Raw genomic sequence first — 16,421 nt, forward strand, 5'->3', positions numbered from 1 at the left:
ACTATCATACAGGCTAACGGACCACAAAAAAGGGCTGGAATAGCCATTCTCATCTCAGATATGATATATTTTAAATTAAATAAAGTAATAAAAGATAGGCAAGGACATTACATAATGATTAGAGTATCAATCAGCCAAGAAGACTTAACAATTATTAACATCTATGCACCCAACGAGGGAACATCTAAATACATTAAGCATCTACTGAAAGAATTTCAAAAATACATCAATAGTAATACAATAATAGTGGGAGACTTCAATACCCCACTATCACACTTAGACAGATCAACAAAGCAGAGAACCAATAAAGATACAAGAGAATTGAATGAAGAGATCGACACACTAGACCTCTTGGACATTTTCAGAGTCCTTCACCCCAAAAAACTGGAATACACCTTCTTTTCAAATCCACATAACACATACTCAAAGATAGACGACATGTTAGGCCACAAAGACAGCATCAATAAATTCAAGAGCATTGAAATAATCACAAGTATCTTCTCAGACCACAGTGGAGTAAAACTAACATTTAACAACAAACGGAAAATTATTAAAAGACACAGAATTTGGAAACTAAACAATATACTCCTTAAGAACCACTGGGTCAGAGACTCACTCAAACAGGAAATTCAAATGTTCCTGGAAACTAATGAAAATGAAGACACAACCTATCAAAATATTTGGGACACAGCTAAAGCAGTACTAAGAGGGAAACTTATAGCCATACAATCACATATTAAACACCAAGAAGAAGCTCAAATGAACGACATTACTGCACATCTCAAGGACTTAGATGAAGAGGAACAAAGGAACCCTAAAGCTACCAGAAGGACAGAAATCACTAAAGTTCGAGCAGAAATAAACAACATCGAAAATAAAAGAACCATACAAAAGATCAATGAAGCCAAATGTTGGTTCTTTGAAAGATTAAACAAAATTGACAAACCCCTAGCCAAACTCACCAAACAAAAAAGAGAGAAGACTCAAATTAATAGAATGGTAAACGATGCAGGAGATATCACAACTGACACCAAAGAAATCCAGAGAATCCTGCGAAACTTCTATAAAGAACTATATGCCACCAAGCTAGAGAATCTGGAAGAAATGGAACAATTCCTAGAAACCTATGCACTTCCAAAACTGAACCAAGAAGAACTACAAAATCTAAATGCACCAATCACAGACAAAGAAATTGAAACCATTATTAAGAATCTCCCCAACAACAAAAGTCCTGGACCAGATGGCTTCACAAACGAATTCTACAAAACTTTCAGGAAACAGTTAATACCCATACTTCTTAAGCTATTCCATAAGATTGAAGAAACAGGAATACTCCCTTCCACCTTTTATGAAGCCAACATCACCCTGATACCAAAAGCTGATAGGGACAGAACAAAAAAGGAAAACTACAGACCAATATCTCTGATGAACATAGATGCCAAAATATTAAACAAGATCTTGGCCAACCGGATACAGCAACATATCAAAAAGATTGTTCATCATGACCAAGTGGGATTCATCCCAGGAATGCAAGGCTGGTTCAACATCCGTAAGTCAATCAATGTCATTCACCACATCAATAAAAGCAAAGCCAAAAACCACATTATTATCTCAATAGATGCAGAGAAAGCCTTTGACAAAATCCAACACCCATTCATGCTCAAAACTCTACAAAAAATGGGAATAGATGGGAAATTCCTCAAGATAGTGGAGTCTATATATAGCAAACCTATAGCCAACATCATACTCAATGGACAAAAGCTGAAAGCATTCCCCCTCAGATCAGGGACTAGAGAGGGCTGTCCACTGTCACCGTTACTCTCCAACATAGTATTGGAAGTTCTTGCCACAGCAATCAGGCAATAGAAAGAAATCAAAGGAATACAGATTGGAAGAAGTCAAGCTCTCACTATTTGCAGATGATATGATAGTATACATAGAAAGACCTAAAGAATCCAGTAGAAAATTACAAGAAGTTATTAGGCAATATAGCAAGGTATCAGGCTACAAAATCAATGTACAAAAATCAGTGGCATTTCTTTATGCAAACACTAAATCTGAAGAAGAAGACATCCAGAAATCACTCCCCTTTACTGTTTAAGCACAATCAATCAAATACCTAGGAATAAAGTTGACCAAAGAAGTGAAAGACTTGTATGCTGAAAACTATGAGTCGCTACTCAAGGAAATAGAAACTGATACCAAGAAATGGAAAGATATCCCATGCTCATGGATTGGAAGAATAAATATCATCAAAATGAATATTCTCCCCAGAGCCATATACAAATTTAATGCAATACCCATCAAAGTTCCACCAAGCTTCTTTAAGAGAATAGAACAAACACTACAATCATTTATCTGGATCTGAAAACACCTAGAATTCCCAAAACCATCTTAAGGAAAAGAAACAGAAATGGAGACATCACACTCTCAGACCTTAAACTATATTATAAAGCCATCATCATCAAAACAGCATGGTACTGGAACAAAAATAGGCACAGAGACCAGTGGAACAGAATTGAAAGCACAGAAGTAAATCCCCACTCCTATGGGCATATAATCTTTGATAAGGGGGCCCAAAGGATTAAATGGAAAATGGAGGCTCTCTTCAATAAATGGTGCTGGGAAAACTGGGTTGAAACATGCAGAGAAATGAAATTGAACCACTTTATCTCACCAGAAACAAAAATCAACTCCAAAATGGATCAAAGACCTAGATGTGAGACCAGAAACAATCAAATACTTAGAGGAAAACATTGGTAAAACACTTTCCCACCTACACCTCAAGGACATCTTTGATGAATCAAACTCAATTGCAAGGAAGACTAAAGCAGAAACAAACTAATGGGACTACATCAAATTGAAAAGCTTCTGCACATCCAAAGAAACTATTACACAAACAGAGAGACCCCTCAGAGAATGGGAGAAGATCTTCACATGCCAGACATCAGACAAGAAACTAATCACCAAAATACATAAAGAGCTCAGCAAACTTAGCACCAAAAAAGCAAATGACCCCATCCAAAAATGGGCAGTGGATATGAACAAAACATTCACTACAGAGGAGATCCAAAAGGCTAACAAACATATGAAAAACTGCTCTAGGTCACTGTCAGAGAAATGCAAATTAAGACGTTCAACACTAAGATACCACCTCACTCCTGTAAGAATGGCATACATCAAAAAGGACAGCAGCAACAAATGCTGGAGAGAATGTGGGGACAGAGGAACCCTTTTACATTGCTGGTCGGAATGTAAATTGGTACAGCCTTTGTGGAGAGCAGTCTGGAAAACTCTCAGAAGGCTAGACATGGACCTTCCATATGATCTAGTAATTCCTCTCCTGGAGTTATACCCCAAGGACTCCATAACACCCAACCAAAAAGAGATGTGTACTCCTATGTTCATAGCAGCACAATTCATAATAGCTAAAACCTGGAAGCAACCCAGGTGCCCAACAACAGATGAGTGGCTGAGAAAGCTGTGGTATATATACACAATGGAATACTATGCAGCTATCAAAAACAATGAACCCACCTTCTCTGACCCATCTTGGACAGAGCTAGAAGGAATTATGTTAAGTGAACTAAGTCAGAAAGATAAAGATGAGTATGGGATGATCCCACTCATCAACAGAAGTTGATTAAGAAGATCTGAAAGGGAAACTAAAAGCAGGACCTGATCAAATTACAGCAGGAACCTCACATCTCCACTATAGAGCCCCTACTTCCCCCAGTCCTGGAACCCTTGGATAGGGCCCACTTTCCCGTATGCCTCTCCCAATCCAAACCAAATAATATTGCATCCTCCGATCACAACCTAACCAACGCAACGATTGCCACCTCAACATGCTTCACCTCAGACTGTATCCAGAGACTTCATGTGTGGAATGACAACCCTTCAGCTTCATTACTCAGGTGAGACCTTTCCTTTTATAGTATACTCTAATTTCATCTCAGGTAGTTCACTTTCTAACAAAGTCGCATAACCTAGATATACACCAGTTTCTGTGAGAGAGAGCTTATGTGCACACGTATCCATAAACTACTGCAAAATATATACCTGAAAGCAGAAGTACACTAGAGTTTGCAGTGTACACTAACACTTCCTCTCCACTATTCCAAGCTTTGGATCCATGATTGCTCAACAATTTGTTTGGCTTCGTATGTTAACTCTCTTTTCAATCACCAGGTTCCAGATGCCACCAGGATGCTGGCCAGGCTTCCGTGGATTGAAGACCCCACCAATGTGTCCTGGAGCTCAGCTTCCCCAGAGACACAACTTCCTAGGGAAAGAGTAAGGCAGACTGGGAGTATGGACCGACCAGTCAACGCCCATGTTCAGCAGGGAAGCAATTACAGAAGCCAGACCTTCTACCTTCTGCAACCCTCAACGACCCTGGGTCCATGCTCCCAGAGGGCTAGAGAATGGGAAAGCTATCATGGGAGGGGGTGGGTTATAGAAATTGGGTAGTGGGAATTGTGTGGAGTTGTACCCCTCCTACCTTATGTTTTTGTTCATTAATCCTTTCATAAATAAAAAATTTAAAAAAAAAAAGAAAGATGCAGAAGAATGAAACTGAACCACTTTATCACACCAGAAACAAAAATCAACTCCAAATGGACCAGCGACCTGGGTAGTAGAGCAGAAATTATCAAATATTTAGAGGAAAACATTGGTGGAACACTTTCACAACTAAACCTCAAGGACATCTTTGATGATACAAACCAGACTGCAAAGAAGACTAAAGCAGAAACAAGTCGTTGTTACTACATCAAATTGAAAAGCTTCTGCACAGCTGAAGAAACTATCACAAAAATAAGGAGATGCCTCAAAGAATGGGAGACATTCACATGCTATACATCAGACAAGAGACTAATCACCAAAATATATGAAGAGCTCAGCAAACTTAGCACCATAAAAGCAAATTACCCCATCCAAAAATGGGCAGAGGATATGAACAGAACATTCACTGCAGAAAAGATTCAAAAGGATAACAAACACAAAAATTGCTCCAGGTCGCTGATTGTCAGAGAAATGCAAATAAAGACAACATTGAGATACAACCTCACTCCTGTGTGAATGGCATACATCAAAAAGGACAGCAGCAACAAATGCTGGAGAGGCTGTGGGGACAGAGGAACCCTTCTGCACTGCTGATAGGAGTTTAAACTGATCCAGCCACTATGGAGAGCAGTCTGGTAAATTCTCACAAGGCTAGACACGGACGTTCCATATGACGCAGTAATCCCTCTCCTGGGGATCTACCCCAAGGACTCCATACACCCAACCAAAAATATATGCGTGCACCTATGTTCACAGCAGCATAATTTGTAGTAGCTAAAACATGGGAACAACCCAGGTTCCCAACATCAGATGAGTGACTGAGAAAGTTGTGGTATATATACACAATGGAATACTACGCTGCTACTAAGAACAATGAACCAACCTTCTCTGACCCATCTTGGTCGGAGCTGGAAGAAATTATGTTAAGTGAGCTAAGTCAGAAAAATAAAGATGAGTATGGGATGATCCCACTCATCAACAGAAGTTGAGAAAGAAGAACAGAAAGGGAAACTAAAAGCAGGATTTGACTATATCTGGAGTATGGCACCACAGTAAAAACCCTGGGGTGAAGGTGAGGGTGGATGTTCAGCTTCCTGGGGCAGCAGGGGGTGGGGGTGGGATGGGACACAGTCTTTTGGTGGTGGGAATGGAGTGTTTATGAACACTCCTATTAATTTGTACTTATATAATCACTATTTAATTAATATGAGAGGGTAAAAATTGACTGTATGTCTCAAACTTTTTAAAGCACAGACTGAATCTTTTTAATACATAGGCTGAGTATTTGATATGTTGACTCTCTTAAATGCTTAGAACAGGAAGAACAGAAGCAACTGGTACACAGCTGCATACAAATAATATCAAATGACATAAATTATGGAGGTGTTGTGTATGATACAGCAAATCCTAACAAAGGGGTCTTTCAGAGTTAACCCAATTACCAAATAATGTGATTATAAAATAACTATATATTGTCTTCTTAACTCTAAGACAGCAGGAACCTCACATTTCCTCTATAGAGCCTATATTTCCCCCAGTCCTGGAACCTCTAGGGTAGGGATCACTTTCCTGCATGCTTCTTTCAGTTCATACCAAATGATATTGCAACTGTACCCTTCACCCTCATGACTTGGGTGAGACCTTTCCTTTCATAGTATTCTCTAATTCCATTCCAGGAGGTTCACTTCCTAACAAAGTCCCAAAACCTAGATATAGACCAGGTCCCGTGAGATAAAGCATATTTTCACATCTATCCATAAAATAGGGCAAAATATATACCTGAAAGCATAAGTACACTATAGTCTGCAGTGAGTCAGTATAAAATTCCTAATGAAATAGTATCTAATTAGATTTAGATACCCTCCTCACCTACTTCCTATTACAGTTCTCTTACTCACTCCAAAGCTAACCTTAGCAAAGCAAGGACTGCAAAAGCTGAATAAGGTCAAGAGACTTAATGATGATTCTTTAGTCACTATCAGTCCACCCCATCAGCTGGGGCCCTATTCAGGGAATACTGAGATTCCCAAACAGACATGATGGGCCTAGACCTCAAATAAATCCCTCTCTCCATTGTTACCAGTCATCTCTATCAGAAAAAAACAAAAAAGACCCCTTCGTGGGCCCCCATAGGACCTCGCCCTCAATGTGGATCAACAATAGTAGAGAATGTCCCATTCTCCCAAGGGAGGATGGACGACATACTCTATGTTCCACCGGAGGAAGATGTTGATATTGGGGCAGCTTGGAATGTTCCCACTCATGACCACAGAATGCGAGCTTAGATCTACAGGGATGCAGAGGTCACATAGGCTCCTAAGCTGAATATGGGCCCCAGACCAAATCAAATCAATTGGGTTTACAGTCAATAATATTTGTACCCTTTCCCCATATTAGGTAGCTACTCTCTTCCCTGATTTAGCTTTCTATTCCTTTTCCAGCCATGACATCATCTCCCCAGACAATAACTTGGATTCACCTGCATATCAGATTTCAGGCTCAGGGAAAATAAAAAGTAGTATAGCCACAGGCCCTTTGGAAAACAATAAAAATAGGCCTACTAGCTACCTACAAAATATATAACCGCCCTCCTTCAACTCTTTATCTGCAGTATTCCAGCCTTTAGATCCATGATTGTTCAACAATTTGTTAGGCTTTGTATGTTAACTCTCTTTTCACCCACCAGGTTCCAGATGCTAGCATGATGCCTTCCAGACTTCCCTGGACAGATAACCCCACCAATATGTGCTGGAGCTGTGCTACAGCTCTGCTTCCCCAGAGTCCTGCCCTACTAGGGAAAGAGAGAGGCAGACTGGGAGTATGGATTGACCAGTTAATGTCCATGTTCAGTGGGGAAGCAATTACAGAAGCCAGACCTGCCACCTTCTGCATCCCACAGTGAGCATGAGTCCATACTCCCAGAGGGGTAAAAATAGGAAAGCTATCAGGGGAGGGAATGGGATACGGAGATCTGGTGGTGGGAATTGTGTGGAGTTGTACCCCTCTTATCCTATGGTTTTGTCAATGTTTCCTTATAAATAAAAAAATAAATAAAAAGAAAGAAAATATCTGAGTAGGATGAAATAATAAATATTATTGAAGCCAGCCATCAAATATATATACATAGTATGTTGTTTAGTTCATTATTTAAGTGTTCTATGAATATCTTTCAAAGGTTTTTCAAAATTTAAATAACTAGTAACCAAGAGTGAAGTTGGCAAATCTTGTCAACATTTGTGCATTTGGTATAAGGATATGTTTGTGGCAATGCTCATGTTGACCTTAAATGTAATTTTGTAGCTGCATGTACCAAAAGCAATAACTTTTATAATGTAAAAAAAAAAACCTGTCTGTGAAGATGTAGTTAGGGAAGAGAGTAGCTCCCAAACTTGAAGAAAATATTTAAATACTATTAGTGATGTTCACAACATCAACCTGACCTAGGGCCCACATATATTCACATTTAGCACAGGAGCCTTTATAACCTCTGAGTCCCTGTCAGTTTGAGCTCTCAGTTCGTGGTCACAGATGGGAGCATTCTAGGCAGCATTCATTTCAGGACTGGTCTTCTTCACAAATCTAAAATCTTTATTAAATCAAAAAAAAAGATCCTTACCTAAAAATTATTGAGCATAGTAATGCTAGAATGTTGGATGCATCACGTTTTCTGATTTCTAACCACATTACAAAGTTATAGCAGTTTAACCAGCATGGTATTAGAATAAAGCACATATATATTAATGGGACAGAACAGGTAGCCAAGAAATGCAATCTTCATCCGTGTGTATATGGTATTAACTTTTTACAAAAGCCAAAGAATATCCAATGGGAAAAGAGCAGTATCTTCAATAGATGTTTGTAGAAAACCATACAAGCTCATTAAAATTAATGAAATTGCATGCCTTGTAGCATGCACAAAAGTTATCTCAAATGCACTTGATATTTTTTGTAGACTTAAAAATTCGACTCCATACAATATACAGACCTTGCCTTCCAGTGCAGTAGGGATCTGCCTTATCTCCCCAACATTACTTCATTTTGTCTCCAATCATTTGGTTGTGATTTCATTTCACAATGCAAATTCCTTACATTAGAAATACCTTACAGGGAATTGGCGGTAGCGCAGCAGGTTAAGCGCACTTGGCGCGATATGCAAGGACCAGCGTAAGGATCCCGGTTCGAGCCCCCAGCTCCCCACCTGCAGGGGAGTAGCTTCACAGGCGGTGAAGCAGGTCTGTAGGTATCTATCTTTCTCTCCCCCTCTCTGTCTTCCCCTCCTCTCTCCATTTCTGGGAAAGCTTCTGGGGATGGGATGGGATATGGAGATTGGGTGGTGGGAATTGTGTGGAGTTGTAGCCCTCCTGCCATGTGGTTTTGTTAATTTATCCTTTCTTAAATAAAAAATAAATTTAAAAAAAAAGAAAGCTCATATCCACCAAGTGTTGATATGAAAATACTCGTAAAATCTGATAATTCTGTAAACTATTATGAAGGAACAAGTAAAATCATTAAAATAAAAATTAAATAAATAAATTCTAGCACAACAATGGAGAAAGTTCAGTGCTGTGATGTCTAGGCTTCATTTTCTGTTTACAGGAGAATTTAACGAATAAATGTAGTATCTGCAATAAAGCATGATTACTACAAATTGTCTTTTTTCGAGATGCATATGACAGATTATTTTACTTAACGCACTTAGAATGACACTGCTCCCACTGATATATATGGTTCTATTCTGTTCCTCTATTCATTTCTTTGACAGTTATCAGATTGTGCTAGTTGCAAGTACTGAAATGGTTGATCTTGAAGCCCAACTATCATGTTCTAAGGAAGTCCAGGCTACTCAAGTAGATACTGTGATAAACTACCCCAGTTGAGATTCCAGCTGATAAACAGTTTTATCTAGTAGATATCTCAATGAGGAAACCTTTGAGTTGCCTGTTGCCCTAACTATTTTTGAGCATCAATCTACATAAAAGAATGCAAGCAAGAACAGTGATATAATAAATAAATAAATATTAATAAATTGGCTGTTACTATTTTAAGTTACTACAATCTATAGATGTTTTTTGGTTTTGGTTTACTTTGTCTGGTTATGTTTTTTTTTTTTTTTGCAGAAATAGGCAGAACAGCTACTTACAGATTTAAAAAAAATAGGACAAATAATGTTCAATATATCATAAAGCTGGTATTGTATAAAACAGCTACAGTTCCAAATTACTGATTCCATAATACGTTGGCAGGATTAGATATGAATGGAAATTTCTGGCCAAACATGGCTTGTAGAACATCATGAATAGAAAAAATTTGTAAGACTCTAGGACATTCACAAACCATTTTCATCAAATATAATAGTAAAGTAAATTGTTTTGCCCAATAACCTAGAAATAGAATAAATAATATAATTCAAACATCATTTTTCTTATTTAACCATTTATATTTAAATTGATATAAATTCTTAGCAAACATTGTTCCAAAAAATTAATTTCTTGATCCAAAATCTGAAAATTTACTTCTACATAACCCTTTCTTTGAAAATAAAGATTAAGTCATAAACTTGTAATTTGGAAATTCAAAGAGTTTTAATATCTTTTATGAATGATACTTAAGTATGTGAGAGAAATATGGAAGCATACATAGGAATCTCAAAGTTCATGTATTCTATTCCTACCCTTGGGTTCCTGTTTCTTAAACAAATTGTCCTGCTTTATATACTAGTGCCTTTCAGCCACTAAGTTATAGACATTACTATGATTTCATTCTGACTTCCCTGGGCAGACAACCACACCATTGTGTCCCAAAGTCTCACCTCTCCAGAGTCCTACCCAACTAGGGAAAGATAGAAACAGGCTTGTGGATATAGATTGACCTGCCAACATTCATGTCCAGTAGAAAAGCAATTACAGAATCCAAAACTCCCACCTTCTACACCCCCTAAAAAATTTTGGTCCATACTCCCAGAGGGACAAAGAATAGGGAAGTTGCCAACACAGGAAATAGTGAGAATTGTATGGAATCACACCCCTGTTATTTTACAATCTTGTTAATCATTATTAAATCACTAAAATAAATAAATAAATAAAGGTTGATTAGTAAGTAAATAAAGTATTTTTTTTAAATAATCACATTACAAAACAATAATTTCTGGTTTTCTGTTTGGGATGATAAAGTACTTATGCTTCAAATGACATTGAAATAAGCTATAAGGAAAAACTTTGAAATCTCATTTGATAAGTTCAAACTCATGACATTTTCACAAAACCTTTAGCCTTCACCTTGAAAGTCTGACTGCTTAGAATAAAGGCAGAGAAAATGAGCAGGAAAGCTCTAAAGGTGGCTGCTTTTATTAAATGCAAATATATTCATTAAGGAATTGGTCAAACAGGAAGGTATATTCTACTTTCAATGAATTTTTTTAATTTAAATATTCTGCAGGTGTGTATTTATAATCTAATTAACCTTTGAAGCGAGCAGTTGTTATCAGGGGAAAAGGATCTGGATGATAAAGTATTTTCCAGACTTTTACTTATCACCATTTATTTTAGATACATTCTAAGTGAAAAAAAATTAAATGTATCAAAAACTGCCTTATTTTCATTTTTATTCCTATTCCTTTCCCGAAGTCATAGAAACCTCAAATGACATCATTTTATAGATATATGGTTTGCACTTATATATTTTTGTGATATATAGGGAAACTGTCAATTAGCTGAATAATCATCAGACACAGAACAGACACAATCATGCACAAGAATGGGCACATATATGCATCAACTGTAACTCCAAACACAGTGAGATAGTGACATAAAACATCCAAAGTTAAAATATTCAGCATTAGTTTTTGAAAAGTTTACACATAAGTGTACATATTATAGGATTCTGTCATAAATGATCACATATAAACTATAATTTCAAAGTAGTTGTGATAGAAATAAAATACTGTTCTACACAAGCAAACTGATGAAAATATGTTGAATGTGAAAAATAATTGGAACTCTATAAACCAATGTTTGAGATTAAAGTTCTTTTAAATTAGAACATACTGTCATTACTTCATTTTTTAATTTTTCATTTACACAGACAAGAATTTGGAAGATTAATTATCATAATTTTCTTCAAAAGTATTCTTAAATGATAAAGTGTGCTCCTGTATACTTGATAAGATCCTAATAAGGCAGCTTTCTATAAATTAAAGATAAAAAGAACTTTTATAGTTTCTTAATTGTTCCATATGCAAATAGCCATGATTTTCATTTATCTAAATACATTATCTTTTTCAGATACTGCTGAAATGTAAGTCTATCCTATTCAGCGGTTACCACCAGACATTTATAGCTTATATTTTTTACCTTTCTTTATAAACTTGATGTTCCTTTCTAGAAGAAACAATCCATTTCTCATTTGTTAAGCTAATCTTAGAAACTATAATTACAAAGTGGTCCATAAAGAAGAAAACTCAATTATCATATCACTTAAAACAAAATTTTATTTTTTTAATCTACAAGAAATTTTAACTCGCACTGAAGTGATCATGCAGAAATGCCAAGTGGTAAATTTAAATAAAATTTCCATGATATATTAGTAAATGAATTATTAGAGGCTACAATGGAAGTAAATCAAGGACCAGTTTGCAAAAGAAAAATTAATAGCTCTTTTTTTCTTATGTACCTAACGCATTATGAAATTGTTTGGACTGGCAAAATAGCTTACCTGAAGAGTAAGTCTTCTCTATACCATGCGCACAACTCAGGTTTCAGCCCAGTTCCCACATACTGGAGGAAACTTCAGTGCTGTGATATCTTTTTCTTTCCGTGTGTCTGTTTCTCTATCTGTAAATGTCAGACCAGAATGGGAAAGGCCTGGTGGTGACAGAACAAAACAAATCTAAGAAATCGATGGGAACTTAAGTGAGATGGGGCAGAAGGAAAAAGATTAATACCAGTTAATTAATTCACTTATACATGGAATTTACATAACAAAAAGGGGGGAACAGAATGAAACAGACTGGTTGTAGTCTATTGTAGCAGAGTCAAGGACTCTAACGTGGGGAGGTGGGAAGGGAGTAAGGAAATATAGGGGACACATGATGATGGGAGAACACTTCAGTTTGTGTTGTTAGTAGTATGTTTTCATTTCTCTATCATGGGAAGACAAGAAAATGTACTTGTTTCTGAAGGTGTTACAGGACTCTCAAGTTTGAAGTACAGAGTTCAATCCCCAGCAGAATATGTACCAGAGTGATGTCTGGTTCTCTCTCTCTCTCTCTGGTTCTCTCTCTCTCTCTGGTTCTCTCTCTCTCTCTCTCTCTCTTTCCTCTCCTCTCCTCTCCTCTCCTCTTCTCTTCTCTTCTCTTCTCTTCTCTTCTCTTCTCTTCTCTTCTCTCTCTCTCTCTTTGCCTAGCCTCTTCTTGAATAAATAAATAGAACAGTTAAAAAAAAAAAAAAGAAAGAAAGTGTACTTATAGGAGGCTAGGAAGTGGCACACCTAGTTGAGCACAAACATTACCATAGACAGTGACATGGGTTCGAGCTCCTATTCCCCACCTACAGAAGGGAAGCTTCATGAGGGTTGAAGGAAGGAAGCAGGTCTAAAAGTGTCTTTCTTTCTCCCTCACTTTACCCCTCTCTTAATTTTTCTCTATCCTATTAAATAAAATAGCAAGGAAAAAAAAAGGAAAATGGCTACCATGAACAGTGAATTCATAGTACTGGCATTGAACCCACAGTACTGGCACTGAACTCTGATGGCAATTAAAAAAAATTTTAAAAGACATTATTTTGTAAATTATTTCTCTCAACATAATTATTTATAAAAACAACATATATGTATCTTGGGGGGCGGGCAGTGATATACCTGATTAAGCTCACACTTTCGAGTATTCAAGGACCCAGGTTTAAGCCCCTAGTCCTCACTTGCAGGGGAAAAGCTTCACAAGTGGTGAAGCAGGTTTACAGGTGTCTTTCTGTCTCTTTCCCTTTATACCTACTCCTCCCTTTTCAATTTCTTTCTGTCTTTATCAAATAATTTATATAATTTAAAAATATTTAATATATATGTATATAACATACTTGGTTAAGTGCACATGTTACCATGGCCAAGGACCAGGGTTCAAGCCCCTGCTCCCCACCTCCAGGGGCTAAGCTTACAAATGGTAAAGCAAGTACTGCAGGTGCCTCTCTATCTCCTTTCCTCTCTATCTCAACTCCTCTCAATGCCTTTCTGTCTTATCAATAAAGAGGGAGGAGAAGGAAAGAATAAATGGTCAACAGGAGTGGTGGATTCATCATTGCAGGCAATGAACCCTAGCAATAGCCCAGGTGGCAAAAAATGAATGAATGAATGAATAAATGATAATTAAAAAATAAACAACGGAGAGTAGATAGCATAATGGTTATGTAAACAGACTCTCATGCCTGAAGCTCCAAAGTCTCAGGTTCAATCCCCTGCACCACCATAAGCCAGAACTGAACAATGCTCTGGTAAAAAATAAATAAATAAATAAATAAATAAATAAATAAAAATAAACTTATCATGAGGTCAGTTGGTGGCACACACGTATAACATCTGGGTGCACGCAAGTATTACCATGTGCAAGGACCAGGTTCAGGCTCCTGGTACCCACCTGCAAAAAGGAAGATTCACAAATGGTAAAGCAGTATTGTAGCTGTCTCTCTGTCTCTCTCGAATTCTCTTTATCATCCACCCCCTCCCTTTCTAGTTTCATTTTGTTCAGTCACATACAAAATAAATACATTTAAAAAATGTATTGTGCTTACAACATGACTTAGAATCACATTCAAATTATCTTTGAAAAGGACAATGTTTCCTAAGAACCCCAAAGTATTCAAAACATGCTTTTTATCTCTTCTGATAACCCAGTTACTCCTCTTTCTCCCTTGAAATAGTGTATATCTCAAAGTGTCTTCAAGGTCACATCTATATCTCCTTTCCAAGATTCACAGTCAGCTGCATAAAAGGAACAATGTGCATAAAAATGAGTATAGAAGGAGGAAAGAATAAATGTTATCAGTCTTACAGGCAAACTATCTAGAGTTCCACTGCCTGTTCTGTCAGTAATTAGTATGTTTACTGTATTGTTCTTCACCTGCAAAATGAGATAGTTGGTTAGATTTACTTGATACTTTCTTTAATCTTGACTACTGTGATATAGACAAATTAAACATTGTTTGAACATTGCTGCTCAGGGTTATAAATCTTCCAGACAGATAAACTAATTGAAATGGACATAGACAGGAGAAAATAGAAGTGAAGCTATTAAAACATACAGGTCAAGATAACCTGAAAAGCAGAGAGAATTTCATGGGAGTAAAAGAGGCAAAATTGTAACATCTTAACTGATTTTGAGGACTCAGTGTGCATCCAGGGATACAAAAATAAAAATAAATAAGCAAAACTCTCCAAAAATAGGTAGTTGAGGAGAAAGCTCTAGAGAAAAATTGAACAGTTAAGAATTTTCTTATATTTTACATTTTTATTGAAATCATTTTTGCTTATATCATATTTGTTTCAGATATCCAACATTATAAATTAATATCCGCTGCATTATGATCCTGAAAATGAGAGTTTCCACCCACTTTCATGTAATTGACCCACTTTATCTTATTTGCTCATGTTCCATCCTTTCCTTCCTCTCTAATGATCACAATTTTATTCAGGGTTTTTTTTTTAATAAGTAAACATGTTCAAATCAAAAGCTCATACCTGTGAAAATTGTCTACGTCCATCCAAAAGAACAGAAACAAAAAGTGTCAGCAAGTATCAAAGGAAAACTTATCCATTGTATGAAAGAATATAAACTACTCCAATTGCTATAGAAAACAGTATGGAGATTTTTTAAGTTACTATAAAGTAGATATTCATATGGTCTAGCAATCCTACTTTTTATTAATCTGAAGAACATAGATCATTAATATGCAAAGATATATCAAGCTTCTATGTATGTTGTAGCACTGTTCGCAAAGCCAAAAGAGGGAAACAATATAAACAACAGATGGGTAGGTAAAGGTTTGATATGCATATACATTACGTTATAAGAAAAGATGAATCTGGGCCTGGAGTTGGGCAGTAGCACAGCAGGGTAAGCACACTTGGTGCTAACGTAAGCATCCCGGTTTGAGCCCCTGGCTGTAGGGGAGTCGCTTCACAGGCAGTGAAGCAGGTCTGCAGGTGTCTATCTTTCTCTCCCTCTCTCTGTCTTCCCCTCCTCTCTCTATTTCTCTCTGTCCTATACAATAATGATAACATCAAGAACAACAGTAATAACAACAATAAAACAACAAGGGCAACAAAAAGGGAAATAAATAAATATTAAAAAAAATTTTTTTTTTAAAGATGAATCTGGACCAAGCAGTGATGGATCTGGTAAAATGCGCATGCTGTCATGTACAGGGACCAGGACTCAAACTCTGGTTCCTACCTGCAGTGGGTGAGGGTTAGGGGGAAGCTTTACGCTAGAGAAGCAATGCTACAAGTGTTTCTTTTTCTCAATATCTCCTCATATTCTCTCAACTTCTATCTTTATCAAAAAGAAGGAAGGAAAGTAGGAAGGATGGGAGGAAGGAAGGAAGGAAGGAAGGGAGGGAGGGAGGGAGGGAGGGAGGAAGGAAGGAAGGAAGGAAGGAAGGAAGGAAGGAAGGAAGGAAGGAAGGGGGGAAAGAGGGAAGGAGGGAAGGAAGGAAAGAAGAGGAGAATGGCCAACAGGAGTGGTGAATTCATCATACAGGAACTGGACCCAAGCAATAACCCTGGTGGGAACAAAAAATCAATGAATCAATCAATCCTGCCTCTTACTATAACATGGAAGGAGGAGATGATCATACTAGCAAAACAAGGCA

Source organism: Erinaceus europaeus, chromosome 4, assembly GCF_950295315.1.
Source record: "Erinaceus europaeus chromosome 4, mEriEur2.1, whole genome shotgun sequence".
NCBI classification, from domain to species: Eukaryota; Metazoa; Chordata; class Mammalia; order Eulipotyphla; family Erinaceidae; genus Erinaceus; species Erinaceus europaeus.